Raw genomic sequence first — 15,299 nt, forward strand, 5'->3', positions numbered from 1 at the left:
TTAAATTTTGCTTCATAAGACCGAATCGAGACGGTCGGTCACATATGGAAGAGGTTGAAAAGCTATAACACTGGAATCTATTGTGAACCGAGCCGACAGATTTTTTAGACTTTACCTTTTGGCAAAGTTTTAAAAAATTGCGTTGTTTAGGAGTGCAAAGCCAAATTGAGGTATTGCACACGCACACTTCAAAGAGTAGGCTTTCCCTTACGGAAATATGCAAATGTAGTTAGAACGCACCAATAGAATCTTGCTAGCATGATAGGGCACCGACTAGCGGTTCCACATGGCTGTGGTTGTAATAGATAGAGCCATTTGCAAATGTAGCTCTATCTATTACAACCACAGGGGAGATGTGTGCGTGTGCTTGAGCACAATGCCCCCATGTGGGGATTAAACAATTTCCATGGTTTTTGCCCTAGCACTGCACAGCTGATTCATATAACTAACTCATCATTAAGCTTTGATTATTTGAGTCAGCTGTATAGTGCTAGGGTAACAAACAAAATGGGGGGGGGGGGGCAGGTCTGAGTTAAGGAAACTCTGATCTATGTATCATCTATCATCTTTAAAACCAGCACCAGAATAAGATTTCAATTATCAACTTTTACTCAGACGCTGTATTAAATTAAACCTCAAAACATTGACATGATTAAAGCAAAAATATTTTTATTAAATCAAACCTCAAAACAACATTGACATTATTTAAAACAACAAAAAATGTCTTAACCCATGTCTTATTCTATGGCATCAGTAGCAATGAAACGTAAGCATTTTTAATACTGTAAAGGTGTTTTCTACAAACAAATGTCTGTAACAAATGTCTATAATTTCTATTGCAGTCCAGACATGTCTTCAGCGGAGTTCATTACAAAAGGGTCAGTCGAACTCCCTGCAATATATAAATACATACTGTATCTAGTATTAGAATTCTTTGCCTTTTGCTGGTTTACTATTTTTCCACATATGATTCTTCTTTCAACTCACCTGTTCTCACTCCTTTCCTCTTCTCATCACATATTACTAACAGTCTGTTCTGTGGTAAGGGAACATCTCTTTGGCCCTCCCCTGCCTCTGGGCAGTTTCTTCAGTAGTGACTCGCGGAACTTAGTGCACATCAAGAAGTAGATGACGGGGTCCAGGCACACATTGAGTGCTGACAGGAAGAGGGTGACCTCCTTCGCCTGGAACAGCATATAACGGCTGTGCCAGCTGAAGCCGGAGCCGGGTAACTGGCTTTGGGTGTAGGTCACGCGGCAGATGTGGTAGGGCACGAAACAAATGAAGAACACGGCCAGGAGGCTGAAGATACTGCAGTTGGACTTGCTGTACACCCCGCTGTCGTCCTGGCGAACGCGGCGGTACGACTTGTAGAAGTGGTGGGCAATGGAAGAGTAGCAGAAGGCTAGAACCAGTACAGTGGCCCAGAACAGGGCCACACCGAAATACGAGGACACCTTGTGCCACTGCTGACCCAGGGGGGTCTTTAGCTGCACACAGTGTCTGGAGCTCTCCTCGTCCGCAGGCTTGCTGGTCAGCACGACATTGGGGAGTACGGAAAGCAGCAGCAGGCTCCACGTCAGCAGGGCCAGGACCCGGGTGAACCCCACTCGCTGCAGGAGGTGTGTGCAGGAAGACGAGTGACCTACGACCTTGACGTAGCGCTCCAGGCTGATGAGGCCCATTAAGATGATGCCCACGTACATGGAGGAGTAGAAGAGCACGGCGCTGTAGCGGCACACGGCCACGCGGACCTGCCAGCCGCCCAGGCCGAGCTCGCTGGCCACACGCAAGGGGAAGGTGAGCAGCATCAGCAGGTCGGCCACTACCATGTTTTTCAAGTAGACCACCATGCCTGAGTCGCTGGGCACCCGGAAAAATATCCAGGCAGCCAAGCTGTTGAGAGCCAAGCCCACGCCGCCGATCAGCACGTAGAGAACTGGGAGCACCTGGTGGGGAGAAACAGAATGGGAATCTGGCTGGAGAATACGAATAGAGAGGTGGTTGATGCATAAAAATAGGATAACGCAAACACATTTGTTGAAGAAGCGTATGCTATGTCTCAGCATCAGTGTAAGTGTACTGCACCTATACACCCCTAGAAAAAAAGGGTTTCAAAAGGGTTATTCAGCTGTCCCCGGAGAACCCTTTTTGGTTCCAGGTAGAACACTTTTGGGTTTCATGTACAGTGCCTTGCGAAAGTATTCACCCCCTTAGCATTTTTCCTATTGTGTTGCCTTACAACCTGGAATTAAAATAGTTTTTTGGGGGGGTTTGTATCATTTGATTTACACAACATGCCTACCACTTTGAAGATGCTAAATATGTTTTATTGTGAAACAAACAAGAAATAAGAAAAAAAACAGAACTTGAGCGTGCATAATTATTAACCCCCCCAAGTCAATACTTTGTAGAGCCACCTTTTGCAGCAATTACAGCTGCAAGTCTCTTGGGATATGTCTCTATAAGCTTGGCACATCTAGCCACTGGGATTTGTGCCCATTCAAGGTAAAACTGCTCCAGCTCCTTCAAGTTGGATGGGTTCCGCTGGTGTACAGCAATCTTTAAGTCATACCACAGATTCTCAATTGGATTGAGGTCTGGGCTTTAACTAGGCCATTCCAAGACATTTAAATGTTTCCCCTTAAACCGCTTGAGTGTTGCTTTAGCAGTCCCGGTCTCAAATCTCTGGAAGACTGAAAAAGGTTTCCCTCAAGAATTTCCCTGTATTTAGTGCCATCCATCATTTTTTCAATTCTGACCAATTTCCCAGTCCCTACTCATGAAAAACATCCCCACAGCATGATGCTGCCACCACCATGCTTCACTGTGGGGATGGTGTTCTCGGGGTGATGAGAGGTGTTGGGTTTGTGCCAGACAAAGCATTTTCCTTTATGGCAAAAAAAGCTACATTTTAGTCTCATCTGACAAGAGTACTTTCTTACAATATGTTTGGGGAGTCTCCCACATGCCTTTTGGCAAACACCAAACATGGTTGCTTATTTTTTTCTTTAAGCAATGGCTTTTTTATGGCCACTCTTCCGTAAAACCCAGCTCTGTGGAGTGTACGGCTTAAAGTGGTCCTATGGACGGATACTCACATCTCCGCTGTGGAGCTCTGCAGCTCCTTCAGGGTCATCTTTGGTCTCTTTGTTGCCTCTATGATTAATGCCCTCCTTGCCTGGTCTGTGAGTTTTGGTGAGCGGCAGGTTTGTTGTGGTGCCATATTCTTTCAATTTTCTTTCTTCCCCCATTTACTTCTCCACAACTTTGTCCCTGACCTGTTTGGTGGTGCCCCTTGCTTAGTGGTGTTGCAGTCCCTGGGGCCTTTCAGAACAGGTGTATATATACTGAGATCATGTGACAGATCATGTGACACTTAGATTGCACACAGGTGGACTTTATTTAACTAATTATATAACTTCTAAAGGTAATTGGTTGCACCAGATCTTATTTAGGGGCTTCATAGCAAAGGGGGTGAATACATATGCACGCACCTCTTTTCCGTTTTATTTTTTTAGTTCACTTCACCAATTTGGACTATTTTGTGTATGTCTGTTACATGAAATCCAAATAAAAATCTATTTAAATTACAGGTTGTAATGCAACAAAATAGGAAAAACGCCAAGGGGGTAAGTACTTTTGCAAGGCACTGTATAACATAGACCCAAAAAGGGTTCTACTCGGAAGCAAAAATGGTTCTTTATAGTGTTCTCCTATGGGGACAGCCAAATAACTATTTTAGTTCTCTAAGAGTGTATGGATGCCTATACAGTACAAACATTTTAGTGTACATGTAGCTATCAGTCATTCATATTGTTTTCTTGCACATAACGTTCACTTTTTAAAACCTATAACTGTTTTCTTTGAGCCAGAGCCTCATCGCAGATATGAGAAAAGGAAACAAAAAGAGATCAGACATCAGTTCAACTTCTAGTTTTGATTTACATTGGTTGAGTTTTCAACTAACGTGAATTCAAAATGAAATCAATAAGACGTCACCATTTAGGTTAAAGGTTTGGTGGAAAAAAAATACGAAATGCCCTTACGTTGATTACTTTTTAAAAATCTAATCAGTTTTCTACATTGATTCAACTTAAACACAGATTTTGGGGATTTAAATTATGTGGAAACAATGTTAATTCAATCAGTTTTTACCTAGTGGGAGGTTATCAACCACATACCTCTACCCTGCCACCCCACATTTCACAACATTGAACGTTTTCTTTGGCCTTACATTAGATTAAGGCATCCAATTAGCTGACAAATTTGTGCCATGACGATTAGCAAAGCCCACTTGTCAGTATAGACTGACATGTAAGCCAAGATCATTTTGACTTGGGGTGGATAGGATAGGACAGGGGGTGGGCCTATAATGTCTTATAATATGCTATGTTTCAACTTTTCATCTGATAATATAACTGGTATTATTGTCAGTATTTAGTCAGGATCATTATGAGATTATTATGAGAGAGCATATAGGCTGAGGGTATTATAAAATATTTTCATTTTCAATATCTAAATAATTTCATTGCATTCTTCTGTGGCATAAACATAAAAGCACAGGTGCCTTATGTTACAACATCATCAGCGCTGTACCTGGTGAGTGAACACACTGCCGAAGTCTGTTGTCTGATTGGACGGGCCAGTGATCCAGTTGGCGGCCATGCCTGAGAGAGACAGTGTTTATTTCAACATACATACAGTCTCGTAAAATGCTGTCACTAGAATTTGGTTACAGATGTGCCTCTTTAGTGCAGAGAAAGTCAATAGCTTTAAATCTGGATTACTGGTGGTCAAAGAAAACCAAATCAAGGTAGAACATTTTTACATTCTGTAGCATTTGTACAACTTCACCCAAGTATGAACTTATAAACTGCTGAATCCTACTCGTTTTTTGTTTGTTTTTTTAAATACATAAAGCTTAAAACAATAGGCTTAGTAAGAATGATTCAGCCAAGTTATTCAGCACAAACAGAAGCCTCTTTTACACCTTGCATCAATATGTGTTTCATGATCTGAACAATATGATCCAATCCATAGAGAGCCTCTTCAGTAATTTAATAGGATATGTCATAAACCCTCAAAGTTCCAGAATGTGGTGAAAATGGCAGCTGTATTGGTCAGGGACAAATCCAAACCAGTCTAATTGGAGTTAATGGCAGTAGAGGCAAAAAAATAGTAATATAATTACAAATACAGTTCATATGGGTTTTATACACATTTTCTGTATAAATAGCCTCTAAAATGTATGTATACAGGCCATAAATGTCTACATTTTTGTTTTCTTGGGAAGCTGTGAGTGCTATTGTATGATACAATAACAGTATTTGTTGCATTTACAACTTGTCTAAGTCCTATCATCAACTGATTTCAGCCAGTGTATGGCTGTGGATTGAATGCATTGTTTCTATGGAATGATGGCAAATTGGCAGTTAATTTGAATAATTCCTCTAAAGTTGTCTGGCTAGCTAGCTAGCTAGCTAGCTAACAAACATGCAGTGCAGATAAATTATTTAAAGGAATTAATTTCCACTATCTTATTACAGTACTGGCAAACCATGGTTGATCAACTCCCTGACCAAATGTCTATCCTTTATCCCATCATAAGAAGGTTCATGTCCATCCTACTATTCTAATTCATAATTCTACGGTCCAATCACTATCTGATCAAGGTTTGTCACGTCTACATTTTGTATTAAAATCTTTGTCTTATCCGTTCAATGTGTCCGCATTGTGACCAGCTTGGCTGATGTCTCCCTGTATGAAAATTATTTAACTTATTTTCTTTCAAAATAATAGGAATTTATATATTTTAAGAAAATGACTGATGCCATAAGTCAATAGTGCTACCGGTCAATGATTTTAGATGCCGGTATAATGATGATTTAAATGGTTTGACCATCCAGATGTGTTTACACTTGATTCATATCCAGATACAATGCGTGCTTGACTAGCTCCGGAGGTGGTTAGGAAAATGTGATAAATCAGATCACAATGTGTATTTTAATCGTCTACACCTGTCTAAAAATGTGGGCACAAGCAGAATGAAGACAAGATCAAGACAAAGGGGGCATGTTAGCACTAGGTATAAATGGGGCTATAGATGAGTAAAACTCTGTGAAACAAAAGATAAAACATTCTGCACCGTGTCCATGTGTAATGTTAACATACAAGGGAACAATTAACACATTCCTTTTTGCATTTAGCTATGTAACAATTAGCACCTGCATACCTGTCATATGTACAGAACAGTTATGTGGAGTAGTACACAGACATATCTCCACAAACCATCATCTATAGTAGCTTCTTCTATACAAATAGAAAAGCAGTTCCTAAATATTTAAGTAGTCTGATACAGACTAACCTTCAGCAAGCAGGACAGATATTCTCTGAGGGGAAAAGTGGTGGTCTCTACCTCCTGGCTGTGTGATGAGAGGACACAGCTCCTGTCCTGTTGGATGGTAGAGTATCTCTGTCTGCCTGTCTGTGGATCTCTTACTGCTGACAACACAGGATGCTACTCAGACCTTGCACTGCTGTTCCAACAACGGCCTTGTGTTCTCCAGTCTCAAGGGTTACCTTTTGTCGGACAAATACACACAATAAGTTTTCCCTGTGATGCTCAGGCTTTATTGTCCCCCGTCTTACTCTCTTTCTCTCTGCATGTGTCCTCCTCCCACACGGTTCCTTCATGAGAATCGGAGGAAATCAGCGGGGGGCGGTGTCTAGGGTAGGGCATTGCATGAAATGGGAAGTGGGGTGTCCTCGCTATCCCTCCAAATTTGAGGATGTGGTTTCTGGTGTTCCTGGATCTGTGATTTCTGTATGATTTGGTTCCCATTTTTACATTTGAGTCAGTTAGTGAAGTTTAGTGGGGAAATTCAATAACATACCACAGTCACTGCAAGAAGACCTTTCTTTGGAATATCAGCAGAATCACTACCAGTGAGTGCAACAAACACAAAATGTTTCTCTTCACATTCACCGCCCGACACTTCACCCACTAAGGAGAATGCTGAGGTAGTCAAGTGAACAAGTGATATGAATGTGAGTCAAGTCTCACCAGGGCTGGCGCCAGAACGAATAAAGTTGGACAGGAATTTGATTTCCACTTTTAATGTATGTATGAGTATGTATGTATGAGTATGTATGATGTATGAGTGTTATATTAAACACCATATGTGGCGTGTGAGTTTCAAGTTTGGGTTAGCTTCCTACCCAGCAAACTTTCGTTAAAAAGACATTGAAAAAGGGCCTTCCGGGTGCCGCGGTGCTCTAAGACACCGCATCGCAGTGCTAGCTGTGACACTAGATTCTGGATTCGATTCCAGGCTCTGTCACAACCAGGAGATCCATAGGGAGGCGCACAATTAACCCAGCGTCATCCGGGTTAGGGGAGTGTTTGGCCAGCAGGGATGTTCTTGTCACGGTCACCCGGTTAACAGTGTTTCCTTCGACACATTGGTGCTGCTGGCTTCCAGGTTAAGTGACCATTGTGTCAAGAAGCAGTGCGGCTTGGTTGGGTTGTTTCGGAGGACGCACGGCTCTCGACCTTCGCCTCTCCCGAGTCCGTACGGGAGTTGCAGCGATGAGACAAGACTGTAACTACCAAATGGATACCATGAAATTGGGGAGAAAAAGGGGTAAAAAAAATAAGACATTGAAAAGACGACTTTCGTGTCGTTGAAAAGACACCTATAAAAAGACATCCTTCTACGGCCTGTTTTGGTTGAAAGTGAAAGTTGAAGAGATGTATTTTTCAGGTCGTTGTTTTAACGACTTTCAAATGTCATAATTTCAATGTACTTGTAGCCTATACACATGGACGCAGTAACCAAAAAAATGGTTTGTATTTTTTTTTAAATTAACAATCACACTACTCGTTACATTAGTCCAGTATTTTCACAAAACATTCAAAGAATACTATCTAGTACAGTGATAAGACAAAATACAGTTAAGTTCAAATTAATATAATTAATTATATACACTGAATAATTATCCATCAAAAGTATAGATATATTTCGCTGCGTTAGCAACGGTCCTGTGTGGTGGTGACGTGGAAACCACCACACCTGGCTCTACCAGGAGCATGTTTGAGGTGGTCTGCCGCAGCTCTCCGAACATCATGGTCAGTGGCCTTGCTGTTCCATTTCTTGACTGCAGCTGTAACACCAAAATAAACACAGTAAGTTATAGAAGAGACTAATGGATATTGAGCATCTTACAGGTTCCCCACAGCACTTAAATCAGCATTCAGGGCTCAAACCACCGGTTTATCACTAAGCAATGGTGGCTATTTTGTGTTGTGCAGTAATAATGATAATGTATTACATTTATTCCGAATAATTTAGAAGTGGATAAATGTGTTTGCTTTTCCGTGTCTATCAAAGACAAAACGCAATTTAAAAGATAAGTTTGGTTAAAGTTGTCCTGAGGGGCTGACAATTGATTAGGGCCGGGCTCAAACTCGCACGCAGTGTAGAAAAGACAAGGGCCTGTTTGTATGGCGCAATTCGTCTCTTTCACTCCTCCCTAATAGACTATTATAATCACATTCATTGGTAAACTCTGAACACTGTAGCCTAATATTTGTCAGTATGCGGAGATCGCCCCAAAAAAATTCTACTTGAAATGGGGGGGTGTTTATCCGACTGGTTGCTCAGGAGACAAAGGCAATGTCAGACATTTGACTTGAGCTCATAGAAAGAGGAAGGAGCCAGCGCTGCTTGCATGTGCCAAACAAGCTAGGCTAATATATAATTTTTACTGATTAATTGGTACAGTGTAAATACAAAATAAATTATAGGCGTACCAGAGAGTTGATCTGTACTAATGAAAAAATGATAAAGCCTTTTATTATTATTTAGGCCATTGTAAACTGTAGGCTAATTATTCATGAGAATGCTTGACTCATTTTAAATGCAGGACTAGTAGGCTGTGTGATGAAATTAAGTAATAATAAGGCCTAATTGATAACAGGCCAGAAAGCTAAACAAAACCAGCATAATGACATACTAGAGTCTGCTCTAATGAAGAAGAAAAAATGGTAAAGCATTTATTAGGGCTACAGCATAGCAGAATAAAAAAACTGAATTCAAGAAAATGCCATGCTGGGCAATAGGTTAAAAGGCTATTAAGGTCACATGATCACCTCATTCAAAATTGCCAAGCTCCTAAAACCATTCTTCTCAAAAAGGGACCACACAAATTACCACCATGCAAATGAATAATTGGTTTAGAAGACAAAAAAATTATCTAGCCTATTAAAACAGACAGAGCAGGTCATGTTGATTGCACGACCTTAGTGACCCTTTAAGCAATGGGAAGGTGTAGTAAAGGCTTTTCTTATGCACAACGCAACTCAGCGTGCCTGGATACAGACTGTTAACCAGGTATTGTGTGGTTACAGTACCACAAAACCTGAAGGACTTCGCTTTTATGACACTCACAGACATGATAAAAGTGGACCGATTAATTGGAATGGCCAATTAATTACGGCCGATTTCAAGTTTTCATAACAATCGGAAATCTGAATTTTTTTTACACCTTTATTTAACTAGGCAAGTCAGTTAAGAACACATTCTTATTTTCAATGACAGCCTAGGAACGGTGGGTTAACTGCCTTGTTCAGGGGCAGAACGACAGATTTTTACCTTGTCAGTTTGGGGATTCAATCTTGCAACCTTACGGTTAACTAGTCCAACGCTCTAACCACCTGCTTTACATTGCACTCCACGAGGAGCCTGCCTATTACGCGAATGCAGTAAGAAGCCAAGGTAAGTTGCTAGCTAGCATTAAACTTATCTTATAAAAAACAATCAATCATAATCACTAGTTAAACTAGTAATATCATCAACCATGTGTAGTTATCTAGCCTGTCCTGCGTTGCATATAATCGCTTAGGTACACGTTGCTCCAACGTGTACCTAACCATAAACATCAATGCCTTTCTTAAAATCAATACACAAGCATATATTTTTAAACCTGCATATTTAGTTAATATTGCCTGCTAACAGTAATTTCTTTTAACTAGGGAAAATGTGTCACTTCTCTTGCAACAGAGTCAGGGTATATGCAGCAGTTTGGGCCACCTGGCTCGTTGCGAACTGTGAAGACTATTTCTTCCTAACAAAGACAGCCGATTTCGCCAAACGGGGGATGATTTAACATTTTACATTCACATTTTAGTCATTTAGCAGACGCTCTTATCCAGAGCGACTTACAGTAGTGAATACATTTTTTCCCCCGTACTGGTCCACCGTGGGAATCGAACCCACAACCCTGGCGTTGCAAACACCATGCTCTACCAACTGAGCCCCACGGGACCAAAAGCGCATTTGCGAAAAAAGCTCAATCGTTGCACAAATGTACCTAACCATAAACATCAATGCCTTTCTTAAAATCAATACACAGAAGCATATTTTTAAACCTGCATATTTAGCTAAAAGAAATCCAGGTTAGCAGGCAAAATTAACCAGGTGAAATTGTGTCACTTCTCTTGCGTTCATTGCACGCAGTCAGGGTATATGCAACAGTTTGGGCCGCATGGCTCGTTGCGAACTAATTTGCCAGAATTTTACGTAATTATGACATAACATTGAAGGTTGTGCAATGTAACAGGAATATTTCGATTTATGGATGCCACCCGTTAGATAAAATACAGAACGGTTCCGTATTTCACTGAACGAATAAACGTGATAGTTTCCGGATTCGACCATATTAATGACCTAAGGCTCGTATTTCTGTGTGTTTTTATGTTATAATTAAGTATATGATTTGATAGAGCAGTCTGACTGAGCGATGGTAGGCACCAACAGGCTCGTAGCATTCATTCAAACAGCACTTTCGTTTTGCCAGCAGCTCTTCGCAATGCTTCAAGCATTGCGCTGTTTATGACTTCAAGCCTATCAACTCCCGAGATTAGGCTGGTGTAACCCATGCGAAATGGCTAGCTAGTTAGCGGGGTGCGCGCTAATCGCGTTTCAAACGTCACTTGCTCTGCATGGGTAACGCTGCTTCGAGGGTGGCTGTTGTCGATGTGTTTCTTTTTCGAGCCCAGGTAGGAGCGAGGAGAGGGACGGAAGCTATACTGTTACACTGGCAATACTAAAGTGCCTATAAGAACATCCAATAGTCAAAGGTATATGAAATACAAATCCTTTAGAGAGAAATAGTCCTATAATAACTACAACCTAAACTTCTTACCTGGGAATATTGAAGACTCATGTTAAAAGGAACCACCAGCTTTCATATGTTCTCATGTTCTGAGCAAGGAACTTAGCTTTCTTACATGGCACATATTGCACTTCTACTTTCTTCGCCAACACTTTGTTTTTGCATTATTTAAACCAAATTGAAAATGTTTCATTATTTATTTGAGGCTAAATTGATTTTATTGATGTATTATATTAAGTTAAAATAAGTGTTCATTCAGTATTGTTGTAATTGTCATTATTACAAAATAATATATATATATAAATAAAAAAATAGGCCGAATAAATCGGTACCGTTTTTTTTTTTTGGCCCTCCAATAATTGGTATTGGTGTTGAAAAATCATAATCGGTCGACCTCTAGTCATCATAACACATGGGCTCTCATGTATTATTGCTTAAATATACCATGGCTGTTCGCCAAATCACCTTTCAGGGCTCAAACCACCCAGTTATTAATACAAAATATACTACAGAATAATGACATGTTTGTAGGTACCGTTGACAACAGAGTACAGAGTTGTGTTTCCTAATCCTCGCTTTGCGTGATGGCCATTGAAGTTGAACAAGGACATCAGGCCATTGGTAAAGAGCCTGAAAGTCAAGCACACATAGGATGAACTTTGTGAATTGAACACTTTCAAACTGCTGAGGAGATAAGGCTGGATTTACTGTCTTTGTTGCAGACAGTTTCTATCACTAAAGATACCTTTAAAATTACTTTCTTATTGGATCCATTCTGAAGATATGACATACCTGTCCACGACCTTGTTGGCACGGTCCTTGTGTCCTTAACACCAATTTTGCTTTACCTTGCAATCTGTGTCAAGAGACTGTTTGAAACACCAGAAGTTATGCAGTAACCACTGTCTCAATATGACTACTTAAAAAAAATTTACAAAAAAAAAAATACATCTACAGGCATCGCTTTTTGTATCGCTTTAGGTAGTGTGAAAAATGCTGACTAAATCTACAAAATAAATTTCACCATCAGATTCTGTGCATCCACACCTTGGAGCTGCTTCTCTAGTTGCTCATAGTCTTGCCCTGTCTCCATCCTCTTGACATGGAACTCAGAGTCTTGGGGCTCTGCTCTCCCAACACGTTTCACCTCCTCCAATATCTCCAATTTAGTTAGGACACACTTCTGAAATTCTGAAAGGAGAACATTTTGTTGACACTGGAATTATGGGGTTGTCACACGCAAGAGGATCCTGCCAGACAAGATTGTGATCGCAAATAAAAGTGAAATTTTACTTGCAATAATACATATAGTTCAACGTTTCAATAATGTTCTGTATTCTAATGGATTCAGTGTTTAACTTTAACTCAAGTTTCAATTTTGTAGTACATTTTGAGGCATTCCACAAAATAGGTGCCTTTTGAATTAGTGCATCATTTATACATAAAATATCAGAGAGAATCAAAAGGCACACATTTCGTGGAACAATCCACTTACTGGCATTATTCATGGGAAACAACTCTGCGGAGGGAATGGGAGGGTGAGAGCTGCGATGACCTTGGCTCTGTTGGGACTGGCAAGTAGAAGCCCTGGATGAATCTGCAAAATTCAAAGCCAACTCAGTGTCAACCCAGAGGTAAACAGCAAAAAGAAATAGTACCTGATTTTTGTAAACCTAGACACTACAATAAATATATTTTAAGGATAGTTTTAATCTTCAGTTATCAAGACTGAACATGTGTATAATTTCTGCTCATTGTAAGAAAACTAGCATTGATGAGTGAACGTGTCCCCGTTGTGTGCATGTTGTCTGTGTGTGCTCTTTAGTTACTACATAACCGCTCTCACCTTGTCTGGTATATTAACAGGATGGATATGGAGAACATCTGTGCTCTCTGCTCTGGAGGTGGGACTGGCTAGTAGAAGGCCTGGATGATTCTGCAACATTCAAAACCAATGAATAAAACTTCCTAAAGGGCTTGACCGGTTAGCTGATTAAGATTTCTGGACTTGTCTGGCAAGCTGTACTTGACCCACCGTGTGTGAAGTGAGATGGGGAAGGAGAGCATCTAGAACGGCCAGGTGAATCCCTGGATTGCCCTGAAACACAAATAACCCAATTTGAGTGTGATCAGGACAACTTAAAAGCAAGGATCTGGATAGGAAAAGGTATATGTACCGTATAAATAATGATCCTAACAGGCAGAGATGCCTGATACAATAATGAAAATCCCATCTATGCTACCCTGTGAAAAGTTTGACATTTCCCACTGACTCTTCAGTTTATCTTACCCTGTCTAGGCATGTCCTCATTAAATTCATCCTGGGCTGGAGTAGAGGGAGAACAAGACCAGCTTTTCTGCCATTTTTGAGACTGCCCAGGGGAACTTCTGGATAGTCCTGCAACAAACATTTAAGCACATGACACATACAGTAAATCATGCATGCAATGTTATTAGATGCACATCAAAACACATCATTTATACATAAAATATCAGAGGGAATCAAAAAGGCACACATTTCGTGGAACAATCCACTTACTGACATTATTCATGGAAAACAGCTTTAGTCTTGATCAGTTGTGGATGTATAATTATCATCTTCACACTCTCATTTTCTGCAAAAAAGTTCATAAAAGTAAATAGTAAACATACTGTAATAATAAATATAGTGAGAGCAAGTTTGAATTACATTTTGACAAATGTAAACTACATTTTGACAGGCTTCTTCGCTAGTTAATTTTGGTCAATGCATTTTGCACTCATTCTCCTGTCTTATTTGTAACATATTAATGCCCTCTCTCCTGTGAGCTAACGTTCTTAGCTAGCTAGATAGTTAAAGTTAGTTAACCTATACTACAGTTAGTTAGCAAACCAAACAGCTTCACGCCTAACTAACTAGCTAGCATGTGCAGGTACCCAGAGAGTAACATCGATGTTAGACTCTAGCTAGCTAAAATGTTCCTGTCAAAAAACAATGACTCCACACCCGTTACCAGAAAACATAACTAACCGTAGTTGTTAGACCAATACAGTAAGCTAGCTAACAGTTAGTACAACCATCAAATATGTTAGCCCTGCTTTCCTGCCTTGTACTATCTAGCTAGCAACTAAGTTAACGTTAGCTAGCTAGTTAGTTAGCTAGCATGGAAGCATCCAGGCAGAGTTGCTAACGTTAGCCTAGAGAAAATAGTTTGCGACATGAACAGAAACTGATAATTAATATAACAACCTTATCAAATTACAAACGTTTTCAGAAATGTTGACGCTTACAATTATCTGCGTGTCCTTGTGTTACATTCTAGAGGAACAAATGGTGGGTGAACTACTTGCTCGTTCTGCCTCTCCCAGTTTTGAGGCATGACGGTTATAAATTGTAATACATTAGAGGTCATTTTCAGTCATTCTGTCTATATCAGAACATCTAACCAGCTATTCGAGAAAAAATAGATTTTAAATCAATATATTTTATTATATTGTGTATATCAAATAAAAAGTCAAACGTATACTATGTGCAATAATTGTATTCGTGTATGTCATGCATTTCAATGAGCACAAGCTGATCTGGCTGACCTTCGGTTATATTTGGACAAAAACGGATGGACTAAATATAGCCCAGTTTTTGGGAAGACAATTTTGGCCAAAATAAAGTCCATGACAGATCTAATATAGACGAAAATTCGCCGTCCGTGGACGTCACGTGCTGAGTGGGTTACAATTTATACTACCATTTCTACCGATCTGCGTACCAGTTATGATTATTTTTATATGGACATTTTTGTGAAACAGTTTCATTTAATTAATAACGTTTTTGTTTCTCAAAATCAGTTAGTCCTAAAAAATTGAAATAAAATGATATAAATTGAAAAGTTAAATTCAACTAATGCGAGAGCACTAGCCTCTGCTCAGTTTGACCTCCCTTAAACGTTCTAAATGGAAAGCGATCTAATAACGATATACCTCTCTCAGGCCGACATCGGCGGGATGTATGTGTGCTATCTGGGTATATGGACACATTGATACACCGTGATCCATTGGCGGCTAAATAAATGAGCGCATGGAACTCAGAGATAGCCTAGCCTAAAGGCCAGTGCAGCATTAGGCCTAGAGCTTCCATCATCAAC

At 40.2% G+C, this 15,299-nt stretch overlaps 1 long non-coding RNA gene across 5 annotated transcripts; it reads right to left on the bottom strand.

Moving 5' to 3' along the window:
* Positions 1–702: 702 nt before the first annotated feature.
* Positions 703–14,711, bottom strand: LOC106580663 (P2Y purinoceptor 14). Of its 5 annotated transcripts, none has more exons than XR_001322936.2 (12): positions 14,449–14,711; positions 13,722–13,793; positions 13,469–13,576; positions 13,214–13,276; positions 13,025–13,114; positions 12,674–12,775; positions 12,226–12,369; positions 11,971–12,047; positions 11,714–11,808; positions 6,419–8,166; positions 4,600–4,670; positions 703–1,949 (listed from the first exon to the last, which is right to left on the bottom strand). It is a non-coding gene; the product is annotated as a P2Y purinoceptor 14 (long non-coding RNA). The 5 variants fall into 5 exon arrangements; XR_001322937.2 differs by having other exon boundaries at positions 13,718–13,793; XR_001322939.2 differs by having other exon boundaries at positions 12,203–12,369; positions 13,718–13,793.
* Between the last annotated feature and the right edge of the window lie 588 nt (positions 14,712–15,299).

Source organism: Salmo salar, chromosome ssa20 (assembly GCF_905237065.1).
Source record: "Salmo salar chromosome ssa20, Ssal_v3.1, whole genome shotgun sequence".
Taxonomy (NCBI): domain Eukaryota; kingdom Metazoa; phylum Chordata; class Actinopteri; order Salmoniformes; family Salmonidae; genus Salmo; species Salmo salar.